This window comes from Numenius arquata, chromosome 9 (assembly GCF_964106895.1).
Source record: "Numenius arquata chromosome 9, bNumArq3.hap1.1, whole genome shotgun sequence".
NCBI lineage: Eukaryota > Metazoa > Chordata > Aves > Charadriiformes > Scolopacidae > Numenius > Numenius arquata.
Window position 1 is genome coordinate 40085516 of NC_133584.1, and position 13420 is coordinate 40098935.

At 45.5% G+C, this 13420-nt stretch overlaps 1 protein-coding gene across 1 annotated transcript in view; it reads right to left on the reverse strand.

Moving 5' to 3' along the window:
- Positions 1–13420, reverse strand: part of DLGAP2 (DLG associated protein 2) — a 386067-nt gene that overhangs the window by 72091 nt on the left and 300556 nt on the right. The gene's annotated exons all lie outside the window — the stretch shown is intronic.

A 13420-nucleotide genomic window follows, 5' to 3' on the forward strand; every position in this document is an offset into this window, starting at 1 on the left:
CATCACTGATCACCTTCTAATCAATAGTTGGAGTGCTTGGGAAGGAGAAGACTTAGGGCTGATAACATGGCCAGCAGGTTGAGGGGATGACTCTACCCGTCTACTCTGCTTTCATGAGACCCCACCTGGAGTACTGTGTCCGGCATTGGACTCCTCAGCACAGGAAGGACATGGACATGTTGGAATGAGTCCAGCGGAGGGCCACGAAAATGATCAGAGGGCTGGAGCACGTCTCCTATGAAGACAGGCTGTGAGAGCTGGGATTGTTCATTCTGGAGAAGAGAAGGCTCCATTGAGAGGTTATAGCAACCTTCCAATACCTGAAGGGGGCCTACAGGAGAGATGGGGAGGGACTCTTTATCAGGGAGTGCAGCGATAGGACAAGGGGTAATGGTTTTAAACTGAAAGAGGACAGATTTAGATTAGATATTAGGAAGAAATTCTTTACTGTGAGGGTGGTGAGACACTGGAACAGGTTGCCCAGGGAAGTTGTGGATGCCCCATCCTTGGAGGTGTTCAAGAATAGGTTGGATGGGGCTTTGAGCAACCTAGTGTAGTGGGAGGCGTCCCTGCCCATGGCAGGGAGGTTGGAACTCGATGATCTTTACAGAATCACAGAATCTTCATGGTTGGAAAGGACCTCTGAGATCACCAAGTCCAACCATCCACACACAAAAGACCCCCACAATCTCGGCCACTAGGGCATGCCACTAGAGCATGCCCTGAAGTGCCATGTCTACATGTTTCTTAAATACCTCCAGGGATGGCGACTCAACCACATCCCTGGGCAGGCTGTTCCAGTGCCTTACCACTCTCTCAGTAAAGTAATTCTTCTTAATATTTAATCTAATCCTCCCCTGCCGCAACTTCAGACCATTTCCTCTGGTCCTGTCATTATTCCCTTGGGAGAAGAGGCCAACACCCACCTCTCTACAACCTCCTTTCAGGTAGTTGTAGAGGGCAATGAGGTCTCCCCTCAGCCTCCTCTTCTCCAAACTAAACATGCCCAGTTCCCTCAGCCTCTCCTCGTATGACTTTTTCTCTAGACCCCTCACCAGTTTGGTGGCTCTCCTCTGGACATGCTCCAGCAACTCAATGTCCTTCCTGTAGTGAGGGGCCCAGAACTGAACACAGTACTCAAGGTGAGGCCTCACCAGTGCCGAGTACAGAGGCACCATCACTTCCCTAGTCCTGCTGGCCACGCTATTCCTGATACAGGCCAGGATGCTGTTGGCCTTCTTGGCCACCTGGGCATGCTGCTGGCTCATGTTAAGCAGGCTGTCCACCAACACCCCCAGGTCCTTTTCTGCTGGGCAGCTTTCCAGCCACTCTTCCCCAGCCTGTAGCATTGCTTGGGGTTGTTGTGACCAAAATGCAGGACCCGGCACTTGGCCTTATTGAACCTCATCCCATTGGCCTTGGCCCATTGATCCAACCTGTCCAGGTCCCTCTGTAAAGTCTTCCTACCCTCAAGCAGATCAACACTCCCACCTAGCTTGGTGTCATCTGTGAACTTACTGAGGGCGCACTCAATCCCCTTATCCAGATCATCAATAAAGATATTAAACAAGACTGGCCCCAAAATTGAGCCCTGAGGGACACCACTGGTGACCAGTCACCAACAAGATTTCACCCCATTAATCACAACTCCCTGGGCACAGCCATCCAGCCAGTTTTTTACCCAGTGAAGAGTACACTTGTCTATGCCATGATTCGCAAGCTTTTCCAGGAGAATGCTGTGGGGGACGGTGTCAGAGGCCTTACCAAAGTCCAGGCAGACAACGTTCACAGCCTTCCCCGCATCAAGAAGGCGGGTCACAAGGTCATAGAAAGAGATAAGGTTGGTTAAGCACCTTTCCTAAACCCATGCTGGCTGGCCCTGATCCCTTGGATGCCCTGCACTTGCCATGAGAGCTCACTCAAGATGATCCTCTCCATGATCTTTCCCGGTACCGAGGTCAGGCTGACAGGCCTTTAGTTCCCTGGATCTTCCTTCTGGACCTTGTTGTAGATGGGCATCACGTTAGCCACCCTCCAGTCATCTGGTATGTCCCCTGTTGACCAGGATTGTTGATAGATGATGGAGAGAGGCTTGCTGAGCTCTTCCGCCAGCTCCCTGAGTACTCTTGGGTGAATCCCATCCAGCCCCATAGACTTATGCTTGTCTAGGTGCATAAACAGATCATTAACTACTTCCTTCTGGATTATGGGGTGGTTGTTCTGCTCTCCATCCTTATCTTCCAGGTCATGAGGCTGAACACCCTGGGGGAAGCTGGTCTGATTAGTGAAGAAGGAGGCAAAGAAGGCATTAAGTATCTCAGCCTTCTCCTCATCTTTGGTTGCAACGTTCCCCCCAGCATCCAGTAATGGATGGAGAGTCTCCCTGACTCTCTTTTTGTTGATGTATTTATAAAAACCCTTTTTGTCATCCCTTATGTTAATGGCCAAGTTGAGCTCCAGCTCCAGCTGGGCTTTTGTCTCCCTAATTTTTTCTCTGTATAACCTAACAAGATCTCTGTACTCCTCCTGAGTTGCCTTTCCCTTCTTCCAAAGGTGGTAAACCCTCCTTTTGTTCCTAAGTCCCATATCAAGAGCTCCTTGTTCATCCAGGCTGGCCATTTTCCCCTCCCTTTAATCTTGAGACACATGGGGACAGCCTGCTCGTGGGCCTTTAAGATTTCCTTCTGGAAGAGCATCCAGACTTCCTGGACCCTTTTGCCCTTCAGGACTATCTTCCAAGGGACTCTCTCAACCAATGATCTAAACAGGCTAAAGTCCATCCTCCGGAAGTCCAGGGCGGAGGTTTTGCTAACCCCCCTCCTTACATCACTACGAATTGAAAACTTGACCAATTTATAATCACTAAGCGCAACACAGCCTCTGACCACCACATCTCCCACTAGTCCTTCTCTGTTTGTGAACAGTAAGTCTAGCAAGGCGCCTCCCCTGGTATGCTCACCTACCAGTTGTGTCAGGAAGTTATCTTCCATACACACGAGGAACCTCCTAGCCTGCCTGCTCTCTGCTGTGTTATATTTCCAGCAGATATCCAGAAGGTTGAAACTAGATCCCCAACTAGAAAAAGGGCTGGCGATTGTGAGACTTCAGCCAGCTGCTTATAGAATACTTCATCTGCCTCCTCATCCTGGTTGGGTGGTCTATGGCATACTCTTAGCACAAAATCTCTCTTATTTGCCTTCCCCTTCATCCTTACCCATAAACATTCAACTTTATCATCACTGGAATCTAGCTCTATACAGTCAAAGCACTCCCTCATGTACAGAGCCACACCCCCTCCTCTCCTTCCTTGCCTATCCCTCCTGAAGAGCTTATAGCCATTCATTGCAGCATTCCAATTGTGATAGTCATCCCACCATGTTTCCATGATGGCAACTACGTCATAGCTGTCCTTCTGCACAATGGCTTCCACATCATCCTGTTTATTGCCCATGCTACGTGCATTAGCGTAGGTGCACTTGAGCTGGGCTCCCAGTTTCACCCCCATCCTTGGCCCTTTACTCCCAGGCTCATTACTAGTGGGCCTGGTTTTATCCCCTTCCCCCTTCGATTCTAGTTTAAAGCCCTGTCCATGAGCCTTGCTAACTCTTGGCCTAGTACCCTTTTCCCCTTTTGGGATAGGGTTTTCCTATCCTTTGCCAGCAGGCCCGGTGTCCTGTAAATCAAACTCTTATCAGAGAACCCAAATCCCTGCTGGTAGCACCAGTTACAGAGGCAGGCATTGATCTGTCTGGCCTTCTTATTCACTCATTCATCAGTCCCCAAAACTGGAGGGACAGAGGAGAACATGATTTGTGCTCCTGAGCCCCTGACAAGACGTCCCAAGGCCCTGAAATCTTTCTTCATTGCCCTCAGACTTCTTCTCTCTAACTCATCACTGTCTGCGTGTAGATCAAAAGAAGGCAACAATCTGAGGGCCGTATCAGGCCAGGAAACTTCCTGGTTATATCCCTAACGCGGGCCCCAGGGAGGCAGCAGAGCTCCCTGTGGGAAGGGTTCGGCCTGCACATGGGACCCTCAGTTCCCCTCAGAATGGAACCACCTTCCTCTTGCTCTTCACAGAAGCAGCCTTAATATATGGAGCTGGCTGCTTCAGCAACTCCCTGGATGGGGCTTTATCAGCATCCTCAATTCCCTCATCGTCTATCTCCAGAGGCCCCTATCTGTTCCGTACGGGCACCTGGGAAGGCGGGGGAGGTCTGGAGGGGACTCTCCTGCTGCCCTGAGCGGGTACCCGTTTCCGTTCCCCCCCAACCTCTCCTAGTTCCCCTCCTTCTGCTTGGTGACAAGAGGGTAGGGGATCCTCAACCTCTCATGGAGCCTCCACCTGCTGTTCTTTCCCTAAGGATGGCAGGGTGTGGCTCCACCAATCTATTTCCCTTTCACATTCCCAAATGGCCCTCAACCTTTCCGCCCCCTCCTTCAGCTCAGCCACCAGGCTGAGCAGATCATTCACCTGCTCACAGCCCACACAGGCACTGTCTTTGCTGTCCTCCCGCAAGAGGTGACAGGCTCAGACATTCTGTGCAGCCCATCACCTGGGCGGCTGCGTGTTTCCGTGCTAGGTCAGTTTGGGTCGCTTTATTCCTTTTGACCATGGCCTACACCTCACCTACACCGACCCTCACCCCAGGCTCACCTCAGGCCTGGCTGCAGCCGCTGCTGCCTCGCCGACTTTAAGGTCCCTTCCTACCCAAACCATTCTATGCTTCTATGATAAATAAACTGGCATGCTCTCCTCTGCTTTTCATAACTCATGGCCTTTTCATGAAACACCCACAGGTTGCCTGGGGAGGAGGATGGCTAGAAGAGAAGCCCTTCGTGTGCAAGAAAGGGCATGTTGCAGCCTCGTGATCCAGGCACTTACCTGGAATGAGGGAGCTTAGTCACAGTCCCTGTGCCAAACACTCACATGAATTTTATGCGAAAGGGTGTTTGGATAAAACTTACAGAGCATCCTAACAAAGAAAGAAGTGCCTTTGCTCCAAACCGCCTCACAGCCTGTTACTCAGAGTGCAGTTTGGGGAACTGAGAAGACAGGGGTTGAACTTCGTACAGGCTAAGGAAGAAACTGAACTCACATCTTCACCGTGGGTATTCTAGAAACTTTGTAAGTATGAAAACAAATTTCCTCGTTTTAGAAGAAAAGTCACTATCCTTGTATTTTGTTAGAAGTCCTTCCCATTGTGCGACTTAGTTGTGATCAGATTAAACCTGTCAGAAGAAAAAGGATTTCAGGCCCCTGACTGGACTTTGGCAGTAAGTCTGTCCCCTGATTCTCAGATTGCACAGATTCTGTGTTTAAGCAACAGCATGTTGTCAGGGAAAACAGGAGTGAATTGAACAAGCTTCCAGAACAAACTAGGAATCATGGAATTGCTGAGGTTGGAAGCAATTCCATGATTGCTTCCAGTTGGAAGGGTCTTGAGGTTGCTAGTCCAGCCTGCTCAAACCATGGTCAGGTACAGCAGGTTGCCCAGGACTGGGTCCAGCTGGGTTTTGAACGTTTCCAAAGATGGAGACTCCACAACCTCCCTAGGCAACCTGTTCCAATGTTTGACCACACTTGGGGAAAAAGTTCTTCCTTATATCTAATCAGAGATAGGTAGTTTAGGCTCCCATTCAGGAACTAGTGCTAGCAGTGTGAATAGCCAACCTTGTATGTAAGAACTACTGATGTAAAAACTAGAAAAACCAATGAAATATTCATTCCTCTGGACTTTTACTGCTGTTAATGCAAGGGTTTTTTTATTTCAGTTTAGGATTTGGCTAAAGAAGTCAAGCAGGCAACTGCTGCTGGCATTTCAAACCAGATATGCTCCTGTTGTTCCACCCACTTCTATGGCATTTGCTCCCAGCTCCCAGCATTTTAAAGGTATTCCACCACTAAACTGCTGATCTGCTTCAAATCTGGCATATCACTTTACTATCCAAAATGAAACATTTCTAAATATATGGCTTCAGCTGAGGGAGCTGACTATCACTTCTTCATATTTCTCATTCTCGAAGGTTAAATTGAGGATTACCTACCTCATAGGAGTCCTGTGAAATTTAATTAGCATGCAGATGTAAAATGCACTGAAATAGTCATTATGACCTAAATCTTATTTTAGTAATATAAATTTCATATTTTACCAGAAGCAGAAGCTGTCTGCGCATGAAATTAGACTATAGATGATATGAAGAAGGATAAGATATGAAACACACGTAGTAGATATGTAATTTTTGTAATTTTATGCTTTCTCAGCCTGGTCAAGAAGATGACACCCTCCCCCCCCCCCAAAAAAAAAGGGACTCAATCTCAAATATAGGTAAGAGATTTTCTCTTAAATCACGCCTTCTTCAAGGACCCTCAGAAAAACAGCCTTTGTGCACAGCTGCAAGTAGATGAAAGTAGGCGACAATCTTGCAAGGCAGACAGAAATGCTTTTTAGCATGGTAGAAAGTTTCCTTGATAATATAATGGGAGGTGGGAGCTGGACCTCCTGTGTTTCCAAAAATTTAGCTTAAGAAGGAACACTAACCAATTACTAGAATTTTCTTCTAAAGTCAATGACACTAATGACATTCCCCTATTTACTGGCTGTGTACTCTAGACCCTATTGGTGTAGCTTTTTGCAGGAGGGAAGAGTGCAGTATCTGAAAATAAAATTTTGTTTCATCAGTAGTTAACCTTGTGTCTACACCTCAACACCATTGTCAGTGCATATTTTTAACTATTTCTTCTCTGTTTTTTTTAAATGTGCTGATTCATTGTTCAAAGAATATGAATTATAGAATGAAGCCATTCAAAAATCCTTACAAAACATGCCAGGGACTCCTCCTCCCCAGTAAGAATGCCAATCCTTGCAATTAGCTTTATTTTCACATGCCACTTCCTACTCCCTGAACTCCTTGAGAGCTCAGAAGCACAGGCAGTTCTTGTGGCATTTCCTGGAAGTCCGTTGACGCTGTCCATCAAGTTTCCTGGTTTGAGCTCAAGGCAGGAACTAATCTGAGAAAGGAAGAGGCATCTTTGTCTTGCTGCCATTCTCTCTAGGCTTTGCTACAAACAGCTATAGTATCACAGGAAGAGGAAGAAAAACATACAGATCCCAAACTATATATGCTTTATACTGGGTTGAAAACAACTTGAATTCAGGAATTTGGGAGTTGGGAATGGACTGGAAAGCCATGCAGGTCATAGAACACAAACATAATACTCCAGCTGGGAGCTGTTTGAATACGCAGACCAGTATCAGAATTATTTACCTCCTGATTTTATTTTTTCATATGTATTTTTTTCCAAGCAAAGCTGCACTAACTGCTGCTTGATGGAAAGACGTCTTCCATTTTTTCATCTACATAATACTTTATAAATCTTATCTCAGCAGTGATGAACTCCAAAAAAAAAGAACCAGCACTATGTTTCCTAACTGGTTCTCCAGCAACAAAGCAAACTGTAATCCGAGGATGGTTAAATTCTGTAAATAGTGTTGCGAGGACTCTGTGGTTTAGTTTATACTGTTTGGATGAATGTGGGCCAAATGCCCACCTCATGACCGGCTGTGCTCATACTGCTGGCAAAGACCCCTGCAGCTCAGCCACCTGCAAATCCTCTGCTATGTTGCTGGGTCCCTGGGGGACCCTCTGGACTCTGTGCTTCTTTGACATGGTGGAGCAAGGTGCAGTCAGATGGCAGTGGTGGGCTTGTCCACACTATAAGAGATTTTTCCTTGATAATCCCTGGAGCTCACTGTGCCAGAACTTTGATATGAGATGAGCTTGGACCGAAGGGAGGGCTTAGCCTGTACTTAAATGAGAACTTAGATATATATAGGCTTTCAATCTAAGACACAAAAACTGTAGGAATTCAACCAAGAAACCTGAGTTTCAGTTGGCTGCGTATTTCCTTTGGTAAGTGACTCAGGATGCTGTTTTGTGGCCAGCTTAAGCCTCTTGAAAATTATACTACCATCAACTTAGATGGGGCAAGTTTTCCTTCAGCAATATTCAGCTTTTCAAGAAATGCTAGTAATTGTAAAGTGACTTAGAGTGCTACCTAGAAAATCACCCTAACAACAATAATAAAGATAAGTAAAAAGTTTTCAGCTGAACTGGTGAGCTGCTCCAACTCACTGTGCTACTGCACGATCACTAGTGCTAGTGAGAAAGAAGGATGAAAACGGTATGGTGATTTCCCTCGGGCTGCGCATACGTTAGTAAATGAAGACCGACTGTCTGGCCTGGAGGTCAGGTGGCCTGCAGCACTCCACACACATGCTGTTGAGCAACTTTTGCCCCCAAACCAGTGTGACTACCAGGAACAGTCCCTGGCCTCTGCGAAGCCCTGAACTGTACCCAGGAACTGTTTAGGGCAATACTGGCTGGCTTGGCTTGGATGGAAACAATGCCCAAGACAGGCTGAGCCACATCACAACACAGAGGATCAGGATGCGGTGCCAAGGAACCTTTCCTGACACTCTGCAGTTTGACAGCGTAGATGGAGCATAAGGTAGCAATTATTTAATAATGGAGGTCCACAGAAGCATCAAAGACCAAAACTTGGAACTTTTCATGCTTGTCACAAAATGCAGCATTTCTGCCAATTAATTTGCTGTAGTCATGCACCCAGAGTTGTTTTTTTTATCTCTTTGCCTCCTTGGGCCAGCTCATAGTTGCATTTTCCTGTACATCTTTCTCTATAAATAGAATTAATTTAATTACAATGCAAATTCTGCTAAAGCCAAGCGTCAAAAGGCTAAAGAGCTGAACTGGATTGCAGCTCGTCACTCACCACAGGTGAAGGGGAGCCAGGAACATACCTGCCAGCTGGGCTGCCTGACGGACAGGGCAGCAGACAAGGTCCAGGGGACCACAATATCAGCAACTGAAGACAACTACAAGTTTTCCTGGCAGATATTGTTGGGAGAGGTAGACTGAATTGCCTGAACCACATTTGCAGGACGGATGGAGTCCATCTAACTGCACAGAACTGTGAAGAAAAACAGCCTGGTCTTTTGACTGATGAAGTTGTGGGAGACAAGACTCCCTGAGTCCGAGGCATGTGCTCCTGCTCACAGGGGTCACCTCCATCCCCATGGCCTCGCTGCATCACGTCCAATGCTCCCACAGGCAGCTGGGGCCCCATGTGGCACAGTGCAGGCATTGCCGTGCCCACTATTCTGTCCTTTTCTAGCTGCTTTTGGAAATGGGAAAATAAAGTATCAGTCCCTTCAGCCCAGACTCTCATCATCGCATGGCCTATCAGCAAAATCACCTGTAGGTCCCTCTGGAAATGTCTTTGCCTTTACCACTGCAGACACTAAGGGAAATTGAGAGTTGTCACCTTATCATTACCTATGTGAGTGGGGCAGGACCTCCCAGTCCATTCATGGTCACAGAAGTATAGAGTAAGAGACAAAAATGCCCTTAAAGGAACAAAAGTAGAGGTGCTCCCAACGTACTTACAATGCACAGCACCTCCAGAACCACAGAGGCTGCAGATGTACAAGGACTCCAACACTGCAGAGCTGTTATGGGGCTAGAGAGGGAAGAAGAACCTAAAAGGCAGCATACCCAGCACTGACCCAAAAGAAGGCCTGCAGTAAACAGTGTCATATTTAATCTAAGCAGGAAATTATATCACTTCTTTTTTCTATTTGTTACAGGGCTACTACTGAATAAAACAGTGCATGTCTTTAAAACGGAAATAATTTTAAAGGCTATATAAAATAGATATATTTGCTGCTCATCCATTTTTCTCATTTCAAATAATGATTGACAGTTTTGAACAGCTAACTCCAGATGACTCCAATGCTTTAGGTTACAGAGTGAAATGAGTTGTTTTTTCCTGTCTAGCTACTAGGTAATGCTTAACTATCTGTAGACTTTTGAAAAGATCAGTTCCCCTACCAGAAGTAGCAAGGACCTTACCCATACAGACATTCAGCCTTTTAAACACATGTGCAACTTCACTTTAAAAAACAAGCTTTAAGCACAGCACTGTCAGATGGCCAAAACTAATTGGAAAAAAAATAAAATCAAAGCAACATCTTGGCGAAGCACCAAGAATGCTTCACCATTTTTTGCAGTCACCTCCTTGCAGGAAAAATGGTATATACTGCCCAGGAGAGGAGCCGGGTCTGCCCTCGGCAGCAGAGGAGGGTGTGCGGTCATTGCAGCCCCGAGTGTGCGCTTCTGGCAGTCTCGTTTGACAGATGCAACTGGCCTGAGTGTATAAAATAATAATCTATTCGTGGCTGAAAACTTCTTCATATTCAGCGACACCTTTGGATAACTACTGCAAAGGTCAGCCTTCAGATTTGGTGAGGTGAATGTTGAAAAACAATTTGGCAACGTACCATAACTAAAGTTATAAAGGAGGACAATTCCCCCTCATTAAAGGGCAGTGGGATCACAGCCTCCCTTTTCCACTCCTAGCTTTGACATTTCTGCAGTAATAGGGACTTGTTTTGGCTGCTTTATGAAAATACTAACTCTGAAATCTTTCTATTCTTATTCGGAAAAAAGCTTCAGCAGTTCATTTCAGCCAATACGAGAGTCCTAGCACACGGGCATGGAAGCAGTGCGCTGTTGTATCGCTGATTAACATAGTAATTCAAGACACCAGTAATCTGAAACAACAGTTTGGTCAGAGCTTTACACTATCATTGATTGAATGTATTTATTTTCTGTTCTTTGGGTTTTTTTTTCCCCTTGGAAGGGATATTTAAGAAGTATTCTTTTTGTGATGCACAAAACCATCAACATTCTGTAAATGCAGGGAAGTGTCAGCTTTATTAAATCCTTTTGATTTAGTGTTCCTAATATCGTACGTGCAATACTTCAGAAAGATGATGGGTAGAGAGAACACTGTAAGGAACAAGTACAAGTGGTTGTGCTTACTGCTGTGTAAGGCACCACATCCTCACTGACCTGGGGAATGACTCCACAGAGTGGCCCCAGAGATACTGCAGGCTGACATTAACACTGAGAACGGGCTGCGGGGCATTAACTGTCCCATCATTTCCCTTATTGTCTGGGCAATACAGGTCTCCCTTGCACATCTCCACTCCTGACTGGGAGGGTACAGGGCTAGCTGAGGCATCCTTGTGGGACTGTAATGGGCTGTAGAAATCAAAATGGTACAGTGCGTGTCCATGCTGACACCCTACTGGCTACGCTAGCTCTTCTTGCTGTGGAAACAACCCAGTTAATTCTGGAGCGGTGACTGGTCATAAATCATTGTGAAGGCAGCGTGGGTGATAACGATTTGGATGCTAGTATCAAAACTCTGCTAGCTCTGGCTAACTCCACAGTATGCATCAGTTGGTAGAGTACTGGATGTAGTTTCTTTAGTTCATATACGGGTTTATGTCAAGAAAACAGATACAATCTAGTTTAGCAAAGATGAAGCGCTGAGAAAGGTGCATTGAGTTCAAATCCATCCATCCTTGCAGACCAGAGGGAGAGTGCCAAGCAGCAGCATGCCTCTTGAGGGCAACGGTCTCGTTTGTGGGAATCTGTCCTGTCCCCAGAAGAGTTCCTGGAAAAATGTAACTCAGGGCCTAATGCCTATTTATCCATCAGCTTGTCCTCACAGCTCTTCTCCATGTAGGCATAACTTAAACCAGCAAAGAGCCTTGTTGAAACTGATGTATTTTTTTCTTTTCTTTTTTAAGACACCAACTCTTGTGCTTTTCTTTCATTCTGTAGAGAACACAGCTGACATTATTACCCCCATGCTTAGCAATGCCAGTGCTGTAACGGATGACGCTAGCACTTAAATGCACTAGGAAGACAGGAGTGGGCTGCAGCCATTTTTAGAACAACATGCTATTTTCTCTCCTAGTGCTGACTCATTCACTGTACCTTGTGGTATGTTTACCTTGATTGCTTGCTGCTTTGCAAGCTGTTGAATGGCTGAAGGAGGAATATTAATCAGTGACACACAGCACTTATGCTCCAGAACTTCAGTGATGGTGAGTCCTATGCTCTTGCCTGGCTTTTGGCTTTACTGTAGAAATTACTTTCCTTTAAGTAGCATTCACAGGTATTTCAGTGCTGGAAACTGTAAGCAACACTTTTATATTCATCATTTTAGCACAGCCATCTAGTTCATATTCATTTTTTCTGTTGAAAATCTTTGCTCCTCACTAGTACTCATATCAGAGTAAAAATCAAAGTCATTGCACTGAATATGTGTTGAGTCTAATTAGCCAAAATAGCTGATGAAGACAGAAGAGATCTCAAAACTCATTTATCTTTTTCTTAACTTACTTTATATTAATATTGAAATGACATGGAGGGCAGTAGCAGCCACTATAGCTAAATCTATAAAAAAGTGAGTTTTACTGCATGTATGATCTGCTTGGGCTTTTCTGACTGCAGAGTGAGATGACAGAAGTGTTTTGTGCTCAGAAATGCATTTGTTTGCAGACAAAACCCAGAAATTAAAGGCCCATACATAAAACCTGTTGCTACTCATTCACAGGAATCTGATAAATGCTTTTAGTGTACAGTTACAGATGGTGCTCTCTGCTCCTGTGGTCCTAGTTCACCGCCTGGTTCACATTATAGCCAAGCTGATTGAACAATGAGCTGGAGCCCAAAGGGGCTTCCAGCTCTTCCCCTCTCCCTTCTCTCTGCATGTTCCCACCACCTCCACTGTAGCAGAAGTGATGTAAATCCAATCTGAGCTTTAGATGAGAAAAATAATCACTGCTTTATACCGCTTTTTTTCTACTAATTAGTTCTCTGAAACTGTCCACTTTAGGGCTAGATGACCACCCATGCTGGAACAAGGCACATTGACTGGATCACCTCTAACTTACAGCAGCACACCCCGTGCAAGGAGATCCCCCGGCTGCAAGGACTCTCTGTGGAGGAGCAGGGAACATGAAACCCTGAGAGGAGTCAGTCTAAGCTTGGAGATTTACCAGGTTAAAGAAGCACCTGCTTTCAACCCTAGGACATGATTTAAGCATATTATGTGCAGACGCCTTCAAAATCTCTTTTCTCATTTCCTGTTTTCAGGCATCTGTAAATTTGGTAGAAGCTCACTTCTTAGAAAGAAATTTCCATTGTTCACTCTTCAGAGTTTCAGTTTTAAGGAAAAAGCAGCCAAGTAATTGCTGTGGAAGACAAAATGGGAGCCCAGAAACACAACACAGAAAACATGGTCTCAAGCACAGCCCTAAGACTGAGCCATGGTCTTCCAGTTTGGGACTGTATATCAAAACTCTTCAGTGGAAAACAGAAGTAGAAAGATTTTATACAAGTGTCAAAAGAAAAAAATAACAAGAAGGAGACGAGTAGATAGAAAAGTGAGTTGGATACAGTGAATCCTCATATAACTAGGCAGCACAGTAAAAGCCATATATATCTCTGTATAAAATTTATAATAATAAATATAAACATA